Source organism: Sturnus vulgaris, chromosome 2, assembly GCF_052056855.1.
Source record: "Sturnus vulgaris isolate bStuVul1 chromosome 2, bStuVul1.hap1, whole genome shotgun sequence".
NCBI lineage: Eukaryota > Metazoa > Chordata > Aves > Passeriformes > Sturnidae > Sturnus > Sturnus vulgaris.
The window spans coordinates 64,486,616-64,497,208 of NC_142244.1; the positions used below are offsets into that span (position 1 = coordinate 64,486,616).

The following is a 10,593-nucleotide window of genomic DNA, read 5'->3' on the forward strand; positions in this document are numbered from 1 at the left end:
CTTACAATAATAGGAAGCCTGAGGGTCTAAATTTTACCCCTTTACAGTTAAAAGATGAGGCACTCAGACTATGCCTGTAGCCAACTGCTGTTTTCAATATAAGGGGCAGAGTAATCTCACAGTTTATTTCCACCTTTCACTTTCACGCCCCGTGTGTTGCTTTTTGGGGGCTTTCATTGGGGTTTTTCAATTTTTTATCTTATTTTGCATTGAAATCCTGAGTGAGATCCTGACTATCCTTTACTCCCATCGAGACTTACAGAATTTGTAAATGTAAATTATATTATCAGCACATTTTTAAATGCAGAGTATGTTACCGGGACCACTAGGGATCTGGTTCAAAGCCTTCATGTGTTTGATTTATTTTAGATGTGTTTGATTTGTATTTTATTAAAAGAAGCCCCTTCAAAGGTAATGGATAACATGCTTCAAAGACAAAATGCACTTGTGATCTCACAGAACCAGCATGGTCTGCTGGGTAAGTATTAACCTGGGAAAACAAGGTTGGAATTTCTGAGTGTTTCCATCATCATTCATTACCCTGCTGAATTGCCTGCAGCAAGCGGTTACCTCACTGCGGCTTTGGTGGTTTGGTAGGTTGGTTTTTTGTTTGTTTCTGTCTGTAAATAGAGATGATTGATGAAAAGCTGATGTCAAAGTTTGGCATTGTTACCACACTCCGAAGAAGGTAGTGCTTCTTTCCAATGGGTAAAGGAACATGAAGGGAAGCTCGAAATAAGCATGAAAACTCCGCATGTTCTGTATTTCTTTACACATATTTGTATCTAAATATAGCAGTGTTTTGTCTGGTTCTTCTTTCTGTGTAACTTCTGTGTTCTTCTTTTATGTTGCTAAGTATTTTTAAGCTAACTGTTGTGTGTATAAACCTTTTTCAGAGAAGGCTAAAGAGAGCAGTAAGTCCAGATACAATACAGAAGTATAAATTTCTCACGGAACACATTTTTTGTTCCTCATCCATTATTCAATCTGCTGTAGGAAAAGCTTGTACGTGTGACATGAGATAACAAAAACATTGCTGTCATCAGTATTTTCAATTCGTAGCATCTCATTGTTTGGCATCTAAATCTTTGTGAGCTGTTTTCTTCCTGCTGTGGTAAACAGTCTCGTTTTCTTACCATTCTCTTAAACATTGTAGTCATGGAGAATAGTTGCCTCTCTAGGGAATGTGTATACTACAGTTTGCACCTCGAGTCTCAGAGTAAACATAAACATTTGTGCTGTTATGTCAGCAATATAACCTCCCCACTCCAGCTGAGTATTCCCCCGACTATGCAGCCACATTAGCCCTCTCAGCCACAGCACCACACTGGGAGCTAGCGAGATCATGTTCAGCTGTTTTTAACTTGAAGGAACAGATTGTTAGAAAGCAACATGTCCTCAGCTTCGTTGATTTAGAGCCTGGGTAAATCTCTATGAAGTGAGAGTTTGGGATTTCAGTGAGATCAAATGCAGCCATATTCTTGCCCAAATACGAAATATTTAATGCAGTATTACAATTAAGCTTGCCTACTTAACATCATTTTGGGATGCTCATGTCTCCTACCACGATAGGCAGCTGATATTGTCACTGAAGTGAGCAGAAGGGAATTGTAATTAAACTGATAATGGGCAGCAGGAATTCACTAAAGAACACGGGTGATATTTCCATGCCTGTCTTTTTTCTACACTTCATTTTCTTTTTGCTCTGTTGTCTTGATGCAGCCACTGCAAGTGACAAACTTGATCGCAGAGCTTTAGGTTTTTAGAAGATTGAGAGCCAGGTTTTTGTAATGCTGTTCTCATACCAAGTGCAAACTAGCCCCAAAGCTGCTGTAAACAGCCTGGCAAGTCCATTACGGAGCAGAGGTGATCCAAAACTAAAAGTGAGAAGGGATTTTTCTCTCTCTTCTCATGCCTGAAGCTGGGAAATACTGGCATTACTCTAAGAAAACACAAATGGCCAGCATGTTGTTTTGCCAGGAGTATTTTACCTTGCAAAGGAAGAGAGTTCAAAATCACTTCTTTTTTGTACTTTGATGAAACGAAGATTAAGGTGTTTAGGTTTCTATAGAGATCCTAGTTTAAAAATAGCAACATCAAAACTCAATTGATAATCTAAGTCCTTGTTAGTGGGGAGATTTTTGCTGGTGTAAGCTAAAGGGTCATCATGATGCTCTGATGCAATACAGAGCCTTATGCCATCCTCTCAAAATGGCTGATATCCTTGTTGATATCCCTGTATCAGCTGATGCCCAGTATCTTGTCTCCATTTTTCAGTTTTATGCAGAACTCTGGCAGAACAAAAAGAAAAATACCTATGTATTTATACTGTAGTATATTTATCTGAACTCTGTCTTTATTTTAGCCACAGCTCTAAAAATAATGTTTCTATATGCTTCTTCAGCAAGGTAATCCCTGAACTTTTTAGTGTGTCAGGGTCTTAATTTTTTTCCTATTATCCCTTCTCCCTAACTTCTACTGCCTGTGGGCTTGGGCACTCACATCATAAACTGTTTCAGAGACTTGATCCAGCTAAGGACTAGTAAGTGTTTTCTTTTCTTTCTTTCTTTCTCTCTTTTTTTTTTAAATTTTTTTTACTCTCTGAATTTTCATCTATTCAGCTCCCATAATGTTTCAATACATGATTACACAAGACACAGTGCCAGTGCAAGGCAGGAGAGTGCACAGCTGGGGATGGAAAAGGCAGCTGAGATCACAGCAGTCTCAATTTAGATTTGTTGAAATGATTATGGATATGCACCTTTCATTTCCTGAATTTTAGCTGCTGCTGAGAGAAGTGATCCCTGGAGACAAAAATATTTTTAGCCAGACCAGTTCATCATGCAGCTATAGGAACTTCATGCACTTGGCATTTAGAAGGTGGTAGAAGCTAGAGGCAAGGAACTGAGGGAATGAGAGATACATCTTTAGTGACAGTGACAGTTTATTTAATCTTAGAATGATATTGAAACTTTGTGTGTTTTAATTGAAATGTACTTTAATTTTAAAAAATCTGTTTTATTTCTTAACGTGTTATACAGAGCTACAGTTGTGTTCTTTGAAACCGTATGTGTTTAGGAGCTTTCCAGAGGAATTTCGACTTGACCATTCTTCACAGCCTCCTTCCCTTCTTCTGTCACTGTTCTCCTTCTCAGCTCCTCTAGATGTACAGAACACAAGGAATTATGTAGGAGAATATAGAATGGGTTTTTATGTTGTTATTACCTAGTGATTTGCAAGATTTCAAGGTTGTTGGTCTTCAGAGATAAACAATTCTGATTGTCTCTAATCATATTAGTTGCCTTTGAATATTATTGAAGTGTATACAACATCTCCCAATAAATTGGAGGTGACACACAGTGAAAATCAAATATGTGTGAAACTTGATGCTCAGGAATATGTCATTATTCTTGATAAGCTTCTATCTGCCTTGCAAACCCCAAATAATACAGTTCCACACTTTATTAATGACCAATGAAAAAAGGTGGCTTGTTTTCTAAGAATTACACACCACTAAAAATGCTGTTTTTTCTGAGTCATGCCTAGGACATTACTGTAACATGCTTGCAAACTAGATTTATTTTGCATCTTTCAGCTGCGCTCCTAAAATGAAACATAATTATTCAAATTATGTATTATGAACAAGTCAGACAAATGTGGGAATTTTCCTTAAAGATAACTTTTCAATTTTGTTTTCATTTTCTTGGTTCAATTGAATAAAATATGATTATATCTAAAGTCTTCCATCTAAAAAATTATAAAATAGGTAATTATAAAATTGATTTTCAAAAATGTGGAAATAGGAAAGTGGGAAAGAAAATATTTAACACTGCAAAAGGATCAAAGGATTTAATATGATACTGACACGAATACATAAACCTCTTTATATTTAAAAATTAACAATTTTTTATAAAATGGATGAATGCAAAGTCACAATAAAAGTGATTTATTTCCCAGAAACATAAAAGCTGTGGTTACGACACATATAATAGCAACGGAATTCTACCGTATTTTTTAAACTCTAACTAGATACTTTAATACACTTTTTTTTCTCTTAGTTCAGTATCAGGTTTTGCTGTCATTGATGAAGCCTTTATTTTTTGAATAAATTTCTAATTCATTCTGTCTACTATTAGAACGTTTATGGTTTAATTAAATTACCTTATTGATTAGCATAAAATAGTCTTCTAATATACAGCTTCCCATAACTTAAATCTTTTGCAGTTCACTTGACATGCTATTTTTATTTATTTACAAAAAAAATCTGGCCTATGGCATCTTCAATTTTCATTAACATACTTAGGCAAAAAACAAAACAAAACAAAACAAAACCAACCAAACAAAAAAAACAACCAAACAGAAAAAAAATAAAAATCAAAAACCAGAAATCCAGAAGCGCATCTTTTATTACAATGTCAACACTGGCATGTCATTAGCTAGCAAAGGTCTCCAGCTGACTTAATCAGTGAATAGTTTGGTATAATTTCTCCCTAACCAGGGAATAAAGCCACCAATATTTTACAGTTCTCATGCATACTTGCATGCTGTGAAAATTAACATATATCTTTTGTGCAAAAACCCAGTATAAAAGCTCTTTACAACATCTAATATCTATATCCTGGCATTAGAAATGAGGAAACTGGAGAGCACAGGCTACATACGAACGTGGGAATGTGAATAAAAGAATGTATGTGTGTAAAACAGCCTCTGTTATTTCAGGTTGGGAATAATGAGTTTTGCATCCTCATCCATGTTTCACCTTCAAAGAGCCAAAATAATCAGTTCTTATTCTAAGAATGGTGCATCAGAGATCATTGTGATCCCAGCACTTAAATGTTTGTAACTGAATGCTTAAATGTAGTACTGAATGCTAAAAAACAAATAATTTTCTACTATAAACTTGGAAAGCTATAATCTGTCGGTAAAAGGTCGATTTAAATTGCTGAAAGAACTGTTGAAGAATTTTGTTTGGAACCAATCACTAGACCTTAGCTGGTCCATCTCCTGCTGAAAGCTTTTTTCAGAGCTAGAGCAGTTTGCCCAGGGTTTTCCACAGCTTCTCTAAGCACAGCTGGGACACAAAACACAGCTGTTTACTCAGAAACAGTGGGTCATATGGAGGCACAAGTGTCTTCTTGGCAGGTGTTTGTTAATGCATTAAGGGGACTTTTGGTTAGCAAACATTTACATATAATCTTATAATCTTTGTCTGCCTAGAGAAGCCACTACTGTCCTGGAGGTGCTCCAAGGCATAACCTTCACTGCCCATGCTGGTGAGTGCTGGAGGCCTGGGACAAGTTCAGTCCATTTCTACTGCTCTGCATGGATGTGTTCTTGTGGGTCAGTAGAACATTACATTGTGGCAACACATTACACCTCAACACATACTTAAGTTTTCTTTAGTTTAGTTTCTTTATTTTACTTTTTAAATAACTGCTTCTCACTCCACACCCCTAAGTGCATCATAGAAGACAATGACATAAACTTTCACTTAAAGTCTTTTCTGACACTCCCCACAGCCTCAGGTAGAAAAGTCCCAGGAAGTCCATTTTGGCTGAAAATGCTGCTATCCCCAGAGGTACCTGAATCAGTTAGGGCAAAGTAATGATCTTCTGAGCACAATATCACTGTCACCATGATGACATGACCATCTTCAAGTCCTTTTTGCATGCTTTTTCCTACCACTCCCCATGGAAATGCCTTGTTCCTGTCTTGGTGTCCTTATTCTCTTGCCACTGATTGCTACAACTTCCTGTCAGTTAAGTAGGAAACCCAACATAAATCTACTGGCCCTCCAACACCTTCTGCTGAGTATGGGTCGTTTGTTCCCCTATCAAGGTTCACAGCCCTGGTAAGTCTATCTCATATTTCTTTCTCTTTTTCTATGTTCCAAAGGTGCCCTTTTGCATGATTGCACCTTGCCATAATCACTTGGAATTTTTTGGAATTCATTGGATTTCAAAGTATTCAAAGTCTTCTTAAAACTTCTTTTAGAAAATATCCTAACAGATACCAACCCAGACCCTTAAATATGAAAATGTAGATCATCTATGTAGATGTTTTAATTTCCTTTTAATCAATTAGCTTACTTTATTTGTTTACTTTTTTAAAAATGCCAGTGTTTTACCTTCTTTTATCTAACAAGAAACCTAGGTTAGCTATTTGATATGTTTTTTTTCTTAATCTGCACCTACTTTAACAAAAACAGCAACAATGAAAACAAAAACAAAAACAAAAAACAACAAAAAGCCCCCCAAAAAGCCCCCACAAAAAATCCACAAAAACTTAAAAATTAAATAATATATATTTTTCCCTGGGCTGTGTTGAAGTATCTCAGTTACATATGAAAACCCCACTGAATTCTGAGCAACAACAGCTGAGCAAATAATTTGAAATAAATGCCTCCCTTAATTAATCTTTTGCATTTGCAAAATGTCTATAGGCAAACCATTATTTCTTCATATTAATTCGGTATTCAGCTTTGCTCAAAAGTTTTCCACTTAACTGATTGAATGAGTGGCTGGGAACAGTTCAAAGTATCTGTATGTTGTTCAGTATTCATCTTGGCTGGCAATTAAAAACCTGTTTCTGATCTTTAACTCGTCTATAGTTTCTTCCTAACAAACGTCTCTTTGTGGCCTCTATATCACATTATCTGAAGACATTGCAAACTGAAATGTGCTTACTTTTATAGCTTAAGAATTCAGGATGTTTTTCTTTTTTTTTTTTCTGTTTTATGGATGAGAAGCAGCATATATAAAGCAAGGTTTTTTAAAGGTGCTTAGGCAGAGTTCCACTAAACTAGAGAAATGGCACCTCATCTGCTGCCAGCTTACTTCCTGGAAAATTCAGCAGCCAATAAATGTTTTGGCTCCCAGTAAGGTATAAAGAAGAGCCAAGTGCCTAAGGAATGGATTTTTCAGAAACTTGCAAGCTAAGCAGAGTCTATGTCAGTTAGATATGAGACAAATCCATACCAAAGGACATAAATAAAAGCTGTGACTTACAATCCTTCCATTCCAGTCATCCAGAAAGCAATTGATCCAACAAGCTTAGTTTTGAGGAGCTAATGCTGTTGTAAAAATGAGGGCATATCAATCTCTAGTAAGTACTAGAGAAGCATAAAATGCCCCCCTTCCCCTTGGGGATCAGTGGCAAGCTACTCATTGTTTCCAAATAGAAAATACCTTCTGCTTCATATAAAGACATCAGGGCCCCGGAGACATCAGCACACCTTAGTGTCCCTGACAAGCTCTACCCAGGGCTTCCCTTCCCGTGGCACCAGGAGCTCATGACAGCCCTGAGTGAGGCATCCAGTCCTTGTCTGAGCTATGTGTGATGTGCTGGAGGTTTCACCAGAGCCTGGCACTGCCTGTTGTGCTCAGACCCTGTGGGACTGTGACCTATCGGGCATGCCCCTATATATGCCCCTATAGGGCATGGTGGGGTCACCCTCATCTGCCAGCTTGTGCCTTTGGCCAAGCATGAGAAAATACCAACAGAGCTGCAATCTACAGCTCTGTGATAGAAATGACAAGTGCAAAGGCTTTGACTGGACAGAAAAGTACACTGAGATATCCTTTTCCCTTTCTTTCCTCTTCCAGCTTGCTGTGTTCGTTGACTGTGTTGTCATCATATTAAAAAAGTTCCAAAAGCAACCAGCTTTCCAGGAAAAACAAAGGAACAAAAGGAAGAACAAAATCATACCCAGGTCTCCCTAGGACAAATCCATGAACCAAACTGAGAGTTCTACTTAGATGCCCTGACTGGAAAACTAGACTGCCTACCATTGTCTACTAGCCCCATTCTGGTTGTTTTCACCATAACAGTTGAAATATATTAATTAAATATTTAAATTTTTAATAATTATTAGTTAGATAATTTTAAATTATTCATATCGTAAAATGGAGTTCTGAAAATATTCAGAATGTAGTTAGGACTACAAAGTGCATACTTTGTACCAAAGAAATCTGGAGATATGAGATAAGAAAGATTTCTCATTGATGGGATTCATTTGTTCAATCTCAAACATAGGATTCAAGTACAGCTTAAGAAACTAATGCTTTAATGTTGACCTTTAGATGTCAACTTGGAATTTAAAAAGTTTAATTAAAATAAATGTCAAAAATTTATTCAAAGTGATGTAAATCTTCTTGTGTTTGGAAGGAGGGTGTTACTTTTTTGTGATTTCTTTGTGTTTTGGGTGTTTTAGGGTTTTTTTTGGTCTTTATGATATTAAAAAAAGTAAAAAGGAGCAAAAATTTCCATACTTCATACAGGTGGCATGTATGATATTACAAATACTTTTATGTTCATAGCTTGACAGCAAAAATCATTCAGAAAAGAAATGTTATCTCTGTTAGCTTTTTTATTTTTTTAGTTTTGGCTGTGCAGTTAGTTGTACATATTTGTTGTTGTTCTCCTTATGTTTAGTGAGATCTGATAAATTCAAGCTGGAAAGACCCCCTTTATTTTCACAACTTTATCTTCATGGGCTAAAATGAGTAAATATATGGATATTATCAAAGAACTGCCTTTTTTGTATTCCTATTGCTAATTCCACACCTTTTCAAATAAATGTCTTTTACAGTCACAACAAACAAAGCTGGACATCTTAAAGTTATTCAATAAAGAAACTAAAAAGAATTTAATTCCAGTGAAGGTAGGGATGAATTGATGACTCAGTAGATAAATTGCAGTGACTCCAAATAAAATATCCTATGAATAAAACACAATCTTTTAGAATCCAGCAAATCAATAGAGGTATTTCTTAGTCAAAGGCTGAGTCTCAAGAATATATAATTCATTGAAAAAAATTGCTTTTGGAATAATCTTTGACATAGAACAAGAATAAAAATATGGTGAATATTTCACTATCACATACAAGCTTTTACCTTTACATAGTAACATAGATTGAAATTCTCACACGAAATTCCAGTGAATTGACCACATATTTTACAGAGATTGTGAAAGAAAGCAAAAGAAGCCATTAATAAATCATGATGTTTTGGATGAGTTCTGTAAAAATACTACAGTTCCAGCACTTTATCTGCCTGTTATGATTTTATCCTGTGATCCTGAATTTGTACTTCAGAGAGATCATTGTCTTACAACTGATTAATTTTTCTTTCCTGAAAATATTGAGATACTTCTTTGATGAAGTTTTGCAAAGTTATATGTTGTTCTGTTGCTCAAAAATGAAAAGACCATAGTAAATCACTGTAATGAATCAACAGAAGATTCCCTGTAGTCATTTATTTTCATGGATGTCCTGAATCCTGTAAGGTTTACACTGTGAATTCTTTCTCATCAGCAAATCTGGAGGAAAAAGATTGAATAAGCCTTTGGTACAAATAACTTCTGCAAATCAGAGTCCTGAGCAGAACTATTCCCTTGTTTCTTATATTTTATTTCCAGACTTGGGGTGGCTGTATAAACAGCTGATTTTTGAAGATAATTCTCTCAAAAATCCAATTCTTCATATACATGAAGAAAACCTGGAATTAATGATTATTATGATTTTATAATTTTATTAGTAGCATTAATTCATCTATATGTGAATTTCTCTATACGCTGATTTCTTGATCAGAAGAGTTTTTCTTTTATTACCTCAAAAACATATAGTGAACTAACTAGATGAAGATAGTGCAGTGCTTTTTACAGTAATACCTATACAAAAGTCTGACAGAAAAAAGAGAAATATTGAATAACCATGATCTTGAGAATTTTTGAAATTTAAGGTTCTAGTACTATTTATAGAGATTACAATGTTTTAAAGTCTAATATTAATCATGTCTCCTGAAAAAAAGGAAGAAAAAGAAGAAGAAGAAAAAAAGAAAGCTCTTAAAATTACACAGTTGCAAAACATATCTGCTAGATATAAATTATTGGCTCAGTCTACAGTTAATGTTTTTTCACAGTTACATGTGATGGAGCCCTACCTTCCTGGAGATGGCTGAACACCTGCCTGCCCAAGGGAAGTGCTGAATGAATTCCTTATTTTGCTTTGCTTACATGAGTGGCTTTCACTTTACTTGTCGAATTGTCTTGATTTCAACCCATAAGTTTTCTCACTTTTACTCTTCTGATTTTCTCCCCATCCCACCAGGGGTGATTCAGTGTGTGGCTGCATGGTGCTTAGCTGGCAGCTGGGATTAAACCATGACATGCTGAAAGAAGCAGTAAGAGTGCAGCTCCTACTTCTCAGCCTTCACTGGAGTCCTTGTCTTGCAACATCTGTTTTATTGTTTGAGAGCTGGTAATAGAAATTGGACAAAACATGCTGGGGATGATCATTTGCTGAATGTCTGCAATGCTCTTTGAAGACAGCAAGTGTCTTTAATACTTTACACTAGATAGGTGAATGAAAAGTCCTACTCTGTACTTCAGTAGCAATTGCTGTGGAGTGAGGCTTTCAAGAGGATCCCACGACACAGTGGGAAGGTGCATTTGGCAGCATGATTTAAAACTATATTCTTCCTCAGACCTCTGACCAGCTCTTTGTTCAGATAAAAAGAGAATTTGTATTCTTACTGATAATTCTGACAGAACTTGGTGTTGCAGCATTGTCAGATCTTGTAGTCTTGTTCCGTA

General features: G+C 36.0%; 1 long non-coding RNA gene across 1 annotated transcript; it reads left to right on the forward strand.

Annotated features, from left to right (window-relative positions):
• Window positions 1–4,783: 4,783 nt before the first annotated feature.
• Window positions 4,784–9,418, forward strand: LOC148224830 (uncharacterized). Its single transcript, XR_015801967.1, has 3 exons — window positions 4,784–5,273; window positions 5,760–5,851; window positions 7,605–9,418. It is a non-coding gene; the product is annotated as an uncharacterized LOC148224830 (long non-coding RNA).
• Window positions 9,419–10,593: the final 1,175 nt, after the last annotated feature.